An 11,222-nucleotide genomic window follows, 5' to 3' on the forward strand; every position below is an offset into this window, starting at 1 on the left:
AGGAAGCACAGGGGATTTTGAGGGCACACAGGAAGCTCTGGTCCTATCTGGACGAAGGTGAGGAGTGTTCAGGGTGGGCTTGAAGCATAAGTAGGAGTGCAGGAATGTGTGGAAAAGCATCTCTGAAGAAGGAACAGCACAGGTCACAGAGCAGTGAGAGAACCTGGCCTATTTGGTGGCAGGAGGCGGTAAGGGATGGAGGCTGGCTGTTGGGTGAGGTGTTGGAAGGAGGGGAGCTGGACAGGAGGCTGCCTAAGGCAGGGGTCTCCAGAGAAACGGAACCAATAGGCTTTAGCATGAGGGACTGGTTCCTGAGATTATGGACGCTGAGAAGTCCCATCATCTGCCGTCTGCAAGCTGGAAGTCCAGGGAAGCTGGTGGTGTAGCTCCAGTCCAAGCCTGGAGGCCTGAGAACCAGGAGGCCAGCGGTGACCTGGGTCTGAGTCTGAAGGCCCACGGACCAGTGGCGTCCATATCCAGGGGGTGGGGGAAGATGGATGGCCCAGCTCAAGCCAAGAGAAAAATTCCTCCTTCCTCTGCCTTTCCTTCTGTGTGGACCCTCAGTGGATTTCATGATGCCCACCCACATGGGAAAGGCCAATCTTTGGTATTCAGTCAACTGATTCAAATGCTAATCTATGCAGGAAACACCCTCGCTGAGGCATGCAGAAATAATGTGTTACCAGCTATCTGGGCCCGCCTTCGCCCAGGCAAGATGACGCAGAATGTGAGCCATCACGGAGGCCCCACCAGGGTGAGAGGGAGGATGCTTGCTTACTGGTCTGCAGATATACCACATTTGTTCTCACTCAGGGCCTTTGCACCTGCTATTCCCTCGGCCTGGAATGCTCTTCCCTGGATCTCCTTCACAGCTTTTAAAGCCTGCTCAAATGTTACCTTGTCACAGAGACCTTCCCTTACCAGTTCTCAGTCTGTGAACTCTTCCCAGTAACTTTTACCCCCTCTTCTGCTTCATTGTCTTTCTTAGCTCCTACCCATCCCCATGTTGCACATCATACACACCCCAGTTTTCCTCATCTGTCTCCTTTACTGGCAATGGGTGTTCCGTGAGTGCAGCTGTCTGGGATGGTTTGATCATCACTGCATCCCCAGACGTGTGTGACCATAACAGGGATTCGATAAATATTTGTTGAATGAAAGAATTATCAGACTTATAAGTCATGCCAAGGAGCAGTGGTATTATTGGCATAATATTGATATTATCTTCAAAGCAGAGGATCGAAGGAGGATCCTTCCTTCCAAGGAGAAAAGTGTCAGGGTCTGGTTTAGGAAGATCTTCTGTCCAAATTAAAGGAGCCTAAGGGCTGGGGACAGAGAGGAGGCCATGTTGCCCGTGGGATGTGAGCTGATGGGTCTGGCCCAGGGCGGAGGTGGCTGAGAGGCCAGAAGGGGTTGGGACATAGTGACCCCAGGGGACCTCAGGGCCTGCTTGGCCTTGGGCAGTGGGGAGTTGGGGGCGGTGAGAGGCATTGAGGTTGGGGGCTGACTAGGAAAGCAGAGCAGGCTCGAGGGGACAGAGACATTCAGAGGGAGCCTGGCTGTGCTGGAGGGGCCTGGGGACATCCGGGTGACACAGCGGGTCCTGGGGAGAAAGAGCAGGACGCTGGTGAGCTAGGACAGGGGCAGGCAGGGGAGGAGCAGGGCGGGGAGGGGAGAGCTGCAGCATCTCTGCAGAGGGACAGGGAAGGTACAAGGGCTGCCGATTGTGGGGAAAGGGCGGAGGAAGGGGCCCGATGCCCAGGCTGTGTAACCCCGCCTGGCTCAGACTGGAGACAGCAGGGCAGACCGTTCCGAGCTCTCCAAAAGAGAGACAGAGAGAGAACCCAGGCTGTGTGTGCTGGGGCGCCGTCCCGGAGACAGGGTCAGACGGACAGCTCGCAGGGACCCAGGCGCTGAGTGGGCCTCTGGGGAGGGGGCGCTCCCGGGACCGAACCTCGGGCACAGCGACCTGCCAGGGTAGGTGGGTCCTCAGGGCTGCGCCCACCGGCCCAAGGAAGGCCGCACCCTGTTGCTGGCCCCGGCCCGGCGGGAGGCCTCCTCCCAGTCTATGGTCGGACTGGCCCCCTCCTCCTGCCCCGTGAAGGGCCCAGCCTTGCCCATGACGTTTCGGGGTTCCGAGGTGCAGCCTTTGGCACTTGCCATCAAGTCCTTCCTTGCTTTCGGCGCGGCTCTGCTCTGAGGCTGAAGGACGTCGGTGTCAACAGCTCTCAATACAGACGTCTTGCCATGGCTCCTCGAGAGCCGGCCCTGCCCCAGGAGCCAGTCCACGTGGAGACAAGCCTTCCAGAGGAGGGGGCACCTTCTTAGCCCAAGCCCGCATCCGTCAGCCTGCGGGACACGGGGTGGGGGGACAGGGGCTGAGCTGAGGACAGTGTTGGGAACGGGGCGCACGGCTCTTCTCAAGGGCTGAGCCTGGAGGTCGGCACGAGGGGGTTCTTGCCTCTGCCCCTTCCTGTGCATGTTGGAGAGAAGCGCTGGCCCTCTCTGAGCCCCGGGTCCTCAAGGGCGCCGCAGGGATGCTAAGAGCGCCGGGGGATGCCGGGCAGCTCTTGGCCCAGGGCCCCGTGCATGGTGGGCGCTCCATCAGATTGAGCTGATTACCCTCCTTGTCACCGTGGCCACCGCGCCTCCCAGGCCTGGTGCCCCAGGGCAGAGCTCCTTCCTGCAAAGACCCAAGGCCAGACAGCAGGTCAGGACCACTGGCTCAGGCCCCAGGATAGGGGGCTGGTGGCTGCCTGGCTCTCAGATGGGGGAGAGGTGAGCAGGGGGGAGGCTGCACCCGCTGGGGGTATTTTGTGACACTTCCATAATGTGCAGGTAACCCAGGAGCTCCCTAAACCCACCCCCTGCTCCTATCCGACGTCCCAGGCTTGTGCGTGTCCTGGGGATGGGCTCCCCCTCGGCCTCAGGCAGCGTGAGCACCGCTCGCCAGCCTCCACACCCCACCTGCCTGTGTCCTCGTGTCCCCTGGACCCCACTGGAGGCTAAGGGAACGGGGGAGTGACGTGCCTGAGGTCACACAGCAGGGAGGACCTGTGCAGGCGGCAGAGGCCCGCAGCTGCTGACACGGAGTCTGGCCCCCAGCCTGTGCCTGCGCTGGGCCCTGTCCTGCCCCTCACGGAGCGGTCCTCGTGCCCTGCGTGACCCCCTGGGCCCACCGGGGCTCACGGCCGCCCTGCATGATTGGCCTCCTCGTCCCACTCTTACCGTGAGGAGACGGAGCAGGTTGGAGATGGACGGAAGAGGTTTGCGCCAGGCCTGGGGCTGGAAAGGGGATTCGAACCCATGTCTGCTGCCTCCAAAGCCTGAATCTTACCTGGGCCCGTCTCCGTGACCCCCCAGCCCGCTTGGAGGCATCCACAGGTGGCAGTGGGAGGGGAGGGGAGCAGGGCAGGGTCAGCCCAGAATGGAAGCAGGGGAGCCCTGGGCGGAGCCAGGCCTGGGCCGGCTTCCCTCGGGCGCCAGGACGCCCACTTGGGGCTCCTGTCTCCACCCCGCCCCCCGGCAGCCTCCAGGCCCCCACCTGGTGCTGCTCCAAACCCTGGGCCCCACCTGCCCAGGAGGCCTCTTGTGACATCTTGGAGGAGGACGGTGCATTCAGCTTCAGAGGCCAAGACAAAGCAGAAACACCAGCCTCCCTGTTCTCAAACCTCCCTGATTTGTACCAGAAACGTGCAGGGCAGAGGACGCCGAGAGTTGTGATCACCCTGACCCATCTCGGGGCGTGAATATCACAGCCTGGCTGACATCCCCCGGGGCTGCTGAAATGATGGTGTCCTCCCACCTGCTCTGGTGGCAAAGGGCACACTCCCTTCCCAGTGGCAGGGGTGGGGTGGGGTGGGTGGGGCCCAGCCTGGCCTGAGGGCTCTGGCTGCCGCGGAAACGGGGTGGCTGGGGAGGCTGGCCCTGAGGCAGAGGCCCAGAGTCAGGCTCCAGCCTCCAGAGCCAGGTGTCCCTGAGCCCAGGCAGGGTCAGGGTCGGGCCCTCCTTCCCCCTCCCCACGCCAGAAGCCCCAGGGCAGATGAGGTGACCCCGGCTCCTTCTGGAACAGCTTCATCTGTCCGCCCAGGTCCTGCCAGCAGAGATGAGAGCAAAGCTGTGCTCGGTGCCTTTGGGCTGAGACCAGAGCACTGGGGCTGCCAACGGACTGCTGGGGGTGGGCTGGGGCGCCAGAGACCTGGGCCTGGTCTGCTCCTTTCCTGGATGGGAGAGCTGAGGCCCTGAGGGGGCGGGCAGTGCCCACCCAGCCCCCGGGCATGGGCCCCGACTTCCTGCGGATGCTTCTCTCTGATAGGCGCGGCTCCAGAAAGCAGGTCAAGGCTGCTGGTGGCCCGGCCATCTCCCGCCTCCTCCGAGCAGGTGGGCTCCAGGCAGCACCTGTCACCGCCAACCCTGAGCGGGAGCTCTGCTGGTCTTCACAGCACAACGAGCCTCGACGTGGAGCCTCCTCCCATGTGGCAGGGCTGCCAGGATGAAAGAGAAGGAGGTTATCCCACAGGCGGTGGGCAGGGATCATGGGACTGTCCTGTGTTGGGGCCATCACTGTCTGGTGGGTGGGGCATCAGTGCAGCTAATACCATCCCCCTGGGGGTTAGGACTTCAGGATACACATTTGGAGGGGGACACAATTCAGTCATGGCAGGCACTGGTGTGTCAGAAGGAGGGAGGGAGGAGGTGAGAGGCGGCTGGAGAGGTGGGAGGAAGTCCAGGCAGCGGTGTTGGAAGGGTAGCTCTGGCTGGGGGACGAAGTCTCCTCCCTGTGATGGTGAGGAGGCCCACAGCTGCTGTGATGGTGATTTACAAAGGGCCCGGAAACACTGATGGGCGGGGAGCTGAAGGAAGTCTCAGAGATGACTCCATCCTCCGCCTTGGGGTGGTTACATAGGATTTGGGGGACGAGGGGGACAGGTGCGAAGGGGCGCTGTGCTCGAACTCAGGGACCTGGTGTGTCTGGGGCAAAGGTGAAGGAGGAAAGGCCAGACTGGGGCACAGGGGACAGACGAGAAGTGGGCAGAAGGCAGGTTTGGAGAAGGAAGAGGGACCTGCTGGGGATCCACAGGACAGTCCACAGCCCTGGGACAGGCCGCGCTGCTGGCTGGGGCGTGAATGGGGGGGTCGCCCAGCCTTAGATCCCTAACAAGCTTCGGGGAAAAGAGGAACAGAATCACACTAGCGTCAAGCCCTAGAATTTTATGAAGTCTTTTCATCTTAGGATAATTGAATCAAAGGATCTTGGAGACCTGGGCTTTTACAATCACAAGCATTTTGAATCTTAAATTGCTTGAGGGTCAAAATCTTGGCCACCTCCCCTGCTTGGTAATGACAATATGCACTCTACAACCCCGCACTCTGCACACATTATGTCCTTTTGTCTCCATGACAACCCTGAAGCGGGCAAACTATTATTCTGCCTGATTTTCCAGATGAAGAAACCAAGGCTCGGTGAGTGTAAGTGGTTGCTGAAGGTCGGACACCTTGTAACCAGCGCGGTCAGGACACAGTCAGGACTTGGCCCACAGCTCTCGGCCTCTAGGCTAGTTTGCCTCCTTGGAGGTCTCTCTGCTGAGTGCTCACCTGTCCTCCTTGCACACCTCCAGAGACGGGGAGTTCATTACCCCTCCCCAGGGCCATCCATGCAGCCCAACTGGATGCATCTCTCCTTCACAGGGCATCCACCTGTTGTCCCCACATCTGCCTTGGGAGACCCCAGAAGTAGACAAACCTTCACCCGGGACTCCTGGGGGGGGGGGTGAGCAGCTACCTGAGGTGGGGCAACAACCCCACATGAGGGAAGAGTCTCAGAGAGGAAAGCCCCAGCTGTAGCCCCTCCTTGGTGAGAGAGAGCAGGGTTCACCTGAGGGAGGGAGTCAGCCGGTGGGAGCAGTCCCACTAAGGACTAGAGACACCCCGATGATGGGAAGGGGCGAGGGGTGCAGAAGGGTGCAGAACAGGGAATGTACACTGTAGGCATACAGTTCTGCTCCAAGGGTCCGTTATGGGGCCTCATAAGACGGGCATCCTGAGGCCGCGACTTTAACCTCTCAGCTCTTTTCTCTGAAAACTTATTCTGCTATAACTGCACCTGCGCCATCCATCCTCCCAGATGGCTTCTTAAACGAAGCTATTTGTTACGTGGGAGAAGAAAAGGCAGAATGAGCAAGAGGGCCGAACAGGCAGAGCTGCTGCGGCCCCCAGGGAAGGAGAGGTGGGGGACCGAGGGGCAGGGAGGGGGCAGGGAGGGACTGTGGGGTCCGGGAGAGGCACAGAGCACGGCCTCCCGGGTGGGAGCTCGGGCCCAGCCGAGCCCACACGACTGGAGCACGGAAGACAGTGGCTGAGCGTGCCTGAGCCTCCCTGTGCGCCCGGCTGGGGGGCGAGCACTGTGGACCCACACAGCCTCACACAACCTGTGTACCACTTCCCATGACTGTCTTAATCTGGCTCATAAACAAGTGAAATTTATTTCTTGCAGTTCTGGAGTCCAAGCTGGGAGTCCAAGACCAGGGTGCCGGAATGGTCAGGTGCTGATGACTGATTCCTTGTAACCTCACATGGACGGAGGAGAGCAAGGTAGCGCTGTGTCTTCTTATAAGGGCACCAATCCCGTTCGTGAGGGCTCCACCCTCATGGCCCAATTACCACCCAACAGCCCTGCCTTCAAATACCATCACACTGAGGATTAGACTTGAACATACAAATTTGGGGAGGACATAAACATTCATTCTAGAACAGTGACCATGGGCATTGCACAGATGAGAATCTCAGAGGGGTGCAGGCACTTGCCCAAGGTCACTGAACACCTAGGGAGAGGCGGACTCAGGATTCAAGCCTGGAACTGACTCCAGAGCCCTGGTTCTTAATCACGATATCACACAGCCTCCGGCTGAGCCTGAGTCTCTGCGCATGGGGCTCAGGATCTGTATTTTTAAAAGCTCCATCCCACCCAGGACATTCTAATGCACAGCCAAGTTTGGGAACTCCCCCGCCCCAGCTGCTTCAATCCCCTCAATGCGCACGCAGTGGAGAAATGGAGACCCCCGGGGGCTGTTGCCTGCAGGGGGTCACACTGCAGTCTGGGGGGCTAGCACCTGCACTCACTCTCCAGTAAATTCTTCAAGTGTTTACGGAGCCCATCCGCAGGCAGGGATGAGGAGACAGAACTGGCTGTCACCACAGGCACAGCCGGGCAGCCCAGAGGGCGGGCCTCGGTGGATTCTGTTTCCACCTCCGTATGAGGCCTCTTCTGCCCCCTCCTGCTTCCTCGGAGCCGCCCACCCCCCTGTAAGCCTGGCCTGCAGACACCTTGAGGGATCCCCTCTGTCCCTGCCCCACACGGCTTCCCCTGTGCCCGTGGCCCCAGCCTGGGGTGGAGCGGCTCTGGGAATGATGGAATGATCCGGAACGGGAAGAGGCAGGACGTGCCTGGGAAGGGGTGCTCCCAGATGGGAACACCTCGGGCACAGCCTAGCAGCTTCCTCTCAAGGCCGCCCAACTCCAGGCCCTGCACTGTATTCTTCTAAGTTTCAAATCAAGCACGTTCCACCAAACGAGGGGGATCAAGAAAGTCTCAAACATAAACAGTGCTGGAAAATGGCAGGTGCCTCATACTCACCAACGGAGGCTTTGCTTCTCCAGGGGAGGGGACATCTGCCCTGTTTCCCAGAGGGGCCGTGGGAGGCGAGGGTGGAGGCCCCCTGCTTCATCACCCCCTCCCCTACCCCAGAGTTGAATGAAGCCATTCCTGCCCTCATTCATTCACCAAACCTACCAAGTGCCTATGTGAGCTCACGTTGCACCAGGGACACAGCCGTGACCCAGGCAGCCACGTCCCGTCCCTGCCCTGCCACCACGGAGCTCACGCTCTAACAGGGGAGACAGGAACAGGTAGGCGCACTGGCACCAGAGATGGGGAAGCCCGGGAGGAGGGGATGGGGTGCAAAGCCAGAGGTGGGGCGAGCTGGGGGTGGTTCTCTGCAGAGGGATGCCATGGGCTTCCCAGCCCAGAGCAGCTCCACCTGCTTCCCTGTGAGCCTGGGTCCTTCTGGGTAGACTCTTACCTGACTAGACGCTATGACCCCTTTTCCGGTCTCTAAAATAGTGAATTCTCCGCGCCAGGCTGGCCCCTCCCACAAGAGGGGCTGGCTCTGCTCACAGCCAGGCAGTCTCCCCAAGGCCTGTGTGCTCCCTCCCTGACCGTTGTCGACTGACCTCTCCCACCCTCCCCTGCGGCCTGAGATGCCCCTGAGGGCCCCCCACTCCTTTGGGTCTGGGGGACAGTCTTGTATTCGACACCATGTCCGAGAGGCCACTGGCACTTCCCAGACCCCTCGGGGGCAGTGTTCCGTTCTGTAAGTGGGCATCACCCCCTCCACACACAGGGCTGCCAGAGACTGGGGGGGCGGGAGTCCCCTGACTCTGCACCCTGCCCTGAAGGCCCAGGAATGGAAGGAGCTTCACCCCGTGAGCCCACAGGGACCTGGACCCAGATCTGAGGAGCAAACGTCCTGTCCTGTGAGCCTCCCGGTCCTCAGGCGAATGGGCCCCTGCCCAGGGATCCTCTGGTCCCCCAGGGGACCTGGACAGGGACTGTGTAACTGGACAGTGGCCAGAGCAGAGGAGCATATTCTGGAACCCCTGGAAGCCTGCAAATAGCTGGGGGTGGGGGCAGACACACCCAGGGAGCGTGGGCTTGAGTCATGTGCATTTTTTTCCCCCTATCAGTCCCGATTCTGCCTCTGGTCCTGGGGGCGGACAGGCCAGTCACTCTGGGGAAGCTTCGGAGTATGGGGGACAGGCGGGAAGCCAAGAGCCCGTGGGCATCTGCTGTTGCTGCTAAGAACCGTAACCAGCCAGGCCCCCCATGGACATCATCTCTGGGATCCTGTACAGCCTCGAGAGGAAGACACTACTATTGATCTCATTTTGGAGACAAGGAGGCCGAGGCTCAGAGAGGTGCCGTGCTGCCTTCCCCTCATCTCAGAGTTTGCCCTAAACCAGCAGATCTCTGACCAGTCCCGCCTCACCCAGGCCGCGGCCCCTCTGCCCGAGTTCGAGGGTGACCTGGAAACAGTGACTGTCCTACTTAACAGAGTGGCTGCAGAGGCTGGTGTCAGCGATGAAGGGGTAGCGGTTGCCCCTGGACCCACCTTGCTGGAGGCCGGAGTCTGCTCAGGGGAACACAGAAAAAACTGCCACAAGAACAGCGAAGTGGTGTGAGAATCCCCCAGCCTGGGCAGGGTGATGGCCTTGGGGACAAGAGGCTTTCAGCATGGACTCTGAGGACATGAACTACTGGGTTTAGAATCGACTCACCTTGGTCTGAGAGTTGGAACCGAGAGGCCAGCCCGGGGGGAGTGGGATGGCCGAGAGTGAGGCCAGCCGGAGGGAAGCGAGCCTCAGGGAGCCGCCCTGACCGAGCAGCGTATGCACCTGGATTCAGCCACACCTGAAGTGAGACTCCGCCCTACGTTGTGTTTTAATAAGAAGGAGAAGGAGAAAAAGAAGAAGGAAAAGAAAAGAAAGAAAAACTCATGCCCTGGCACTCAGCTGCTCACTTTACACCTATTAACACATTCAACTCCCACAACCTTATTCTAGTATCACAGAGGGAGAAAGTGAAGCACAGAGAGGTTGAATAATTTGCCCAGGGTCACCCAGCTATTGAGTGGCCCAGCCAGAATTCACACCTGGGCTGTCTGATGCCAGAGTCTGTGCTCTTAACCCCTCCCCTCTCATCCTGCAGTGAAATGCAGCGGGGGGGGGGGGGGGGGGAGTAGGCGTATGCGGTGTGTGCAAATTGTCTTTTATAAAGTGTACTTTGGTAGTTAGGGCTTCAACAAATAGTCACTCAACACCTACTGGGTGTCAGGTCCTATGCCAGGCCCTGGATGGACTGGAGGGAGGGGGCTCAGCTGGGGGGCTCTTGCAACAGGTGGGTAAACAGAGGCCCGGAGATGGAGAAGGGGGCCATGTCACAGCACAGGGCAGGGGAGGGCAGGCAGGCTGGGACTGGCTGCATCTCGTCCTCGTCCTGAGGCTTGCGGACACCCGGGAATCTGATCTCTGATGCATGCTCATGCAGGGCTGTGGGTGGGGAGACACGACCCTCCTGGGTGGCTGTGGGGGGGGGGGGTCCATCCGGGCAACTTTCAGGAAGGCAACTGGGTGACAAAGACCCAGAAGAAACATCACTTTCCTCGATGTCCCGATTCCACCTGCAGGACCCTGCGCTGAGGACGTGGTCAGAGCCCCAGGCACATGGGGCCCCCAACGGCCATCACAGCCCGATGTGTGCGAGGAAAGGGCTGCGGTCCTCCACGCCCCTGCCTGATGGGTGACCACGGCGAGGTCCATGTGGGCGCATCTAAATGAGGTACCATTACGAAGCTGTTAACACCACGCTTTTGAGGAATTTTCAGTGATGTGAATGAAGGCTGATGGTAGAATGGTAAGCAAGAGAGCTGAATACAGAGTACGTCCCAGTTACATATTTAGCATGTGCAGAGAGAAAGCCCAGATGATGACGTGATGGTGGCGTGGTGTGGCGGAAGGCTGCTCGTGACAGAGCACTTGCTATGTGCCTGGCTTTACCTCTGTCAGCTCATTTCCACCCCCTGACAACCCTTCCAGGTGGGAACCCTGTAGTCCCCATGGCACAGATGAGGACAGCAAGGCACAGAGAGGTTGAGTGACTTGCTGGGGGTCACACAGCTGAGCTAGGACCCGAGTCCAGGTCTGATGGCCTCTGAAAGCCCTCTGTACTCTCTCCTGCTCTCAGCACTGCCAGGCTAGACGGGAGGTGTGGGGCATCCTGTGGAGGATGTGGTAGGCACAGATCACTCCTTTCTGAGGACCTGCTCAAATAAGTGCTAATGGGGCTTTGGACCAGGTCAGCAGACTCTACCTCTCAAGCTCCTCCTTCCACGGTGCAGCTGGATGGGGCTGCAGAGGGCCAGGCACCTGCTGGAAACACTATGCCTGGAGCCCAGCACGTCCAAGACTGCTCTGGGGCCGCGTGGAGGATGCACAGAGCTCCCCTGTGTCTCCATTGGTGCAGGCCATCCTGTGGACTGCCCCGGTGACTCCACGGGCCTGAGTGTGTCCCTGCAGAGTCCTCCAGTTTGTCCAGGTATCTCCCTGAAGGCCACAGTGGGAGCCTGGTGGGGACAGGTGTTGGTGGCTGCCTCCCAACCCACTCTAGG

The sequence above is a fragment of the Neomonachus schauinslandi genome, chromosome 4 (genome assembly GCF_002201575.2).
Source record: "Neomonachus schauinslandi chromosome 4, ASM220157v2, whole genome shotgun sequence".
NCBI lineage: Eukaryota > Metazoa > Chordata > Mammalia > Carnivora > Phocidae > Neomonachus > Neomonachus schauinslandi.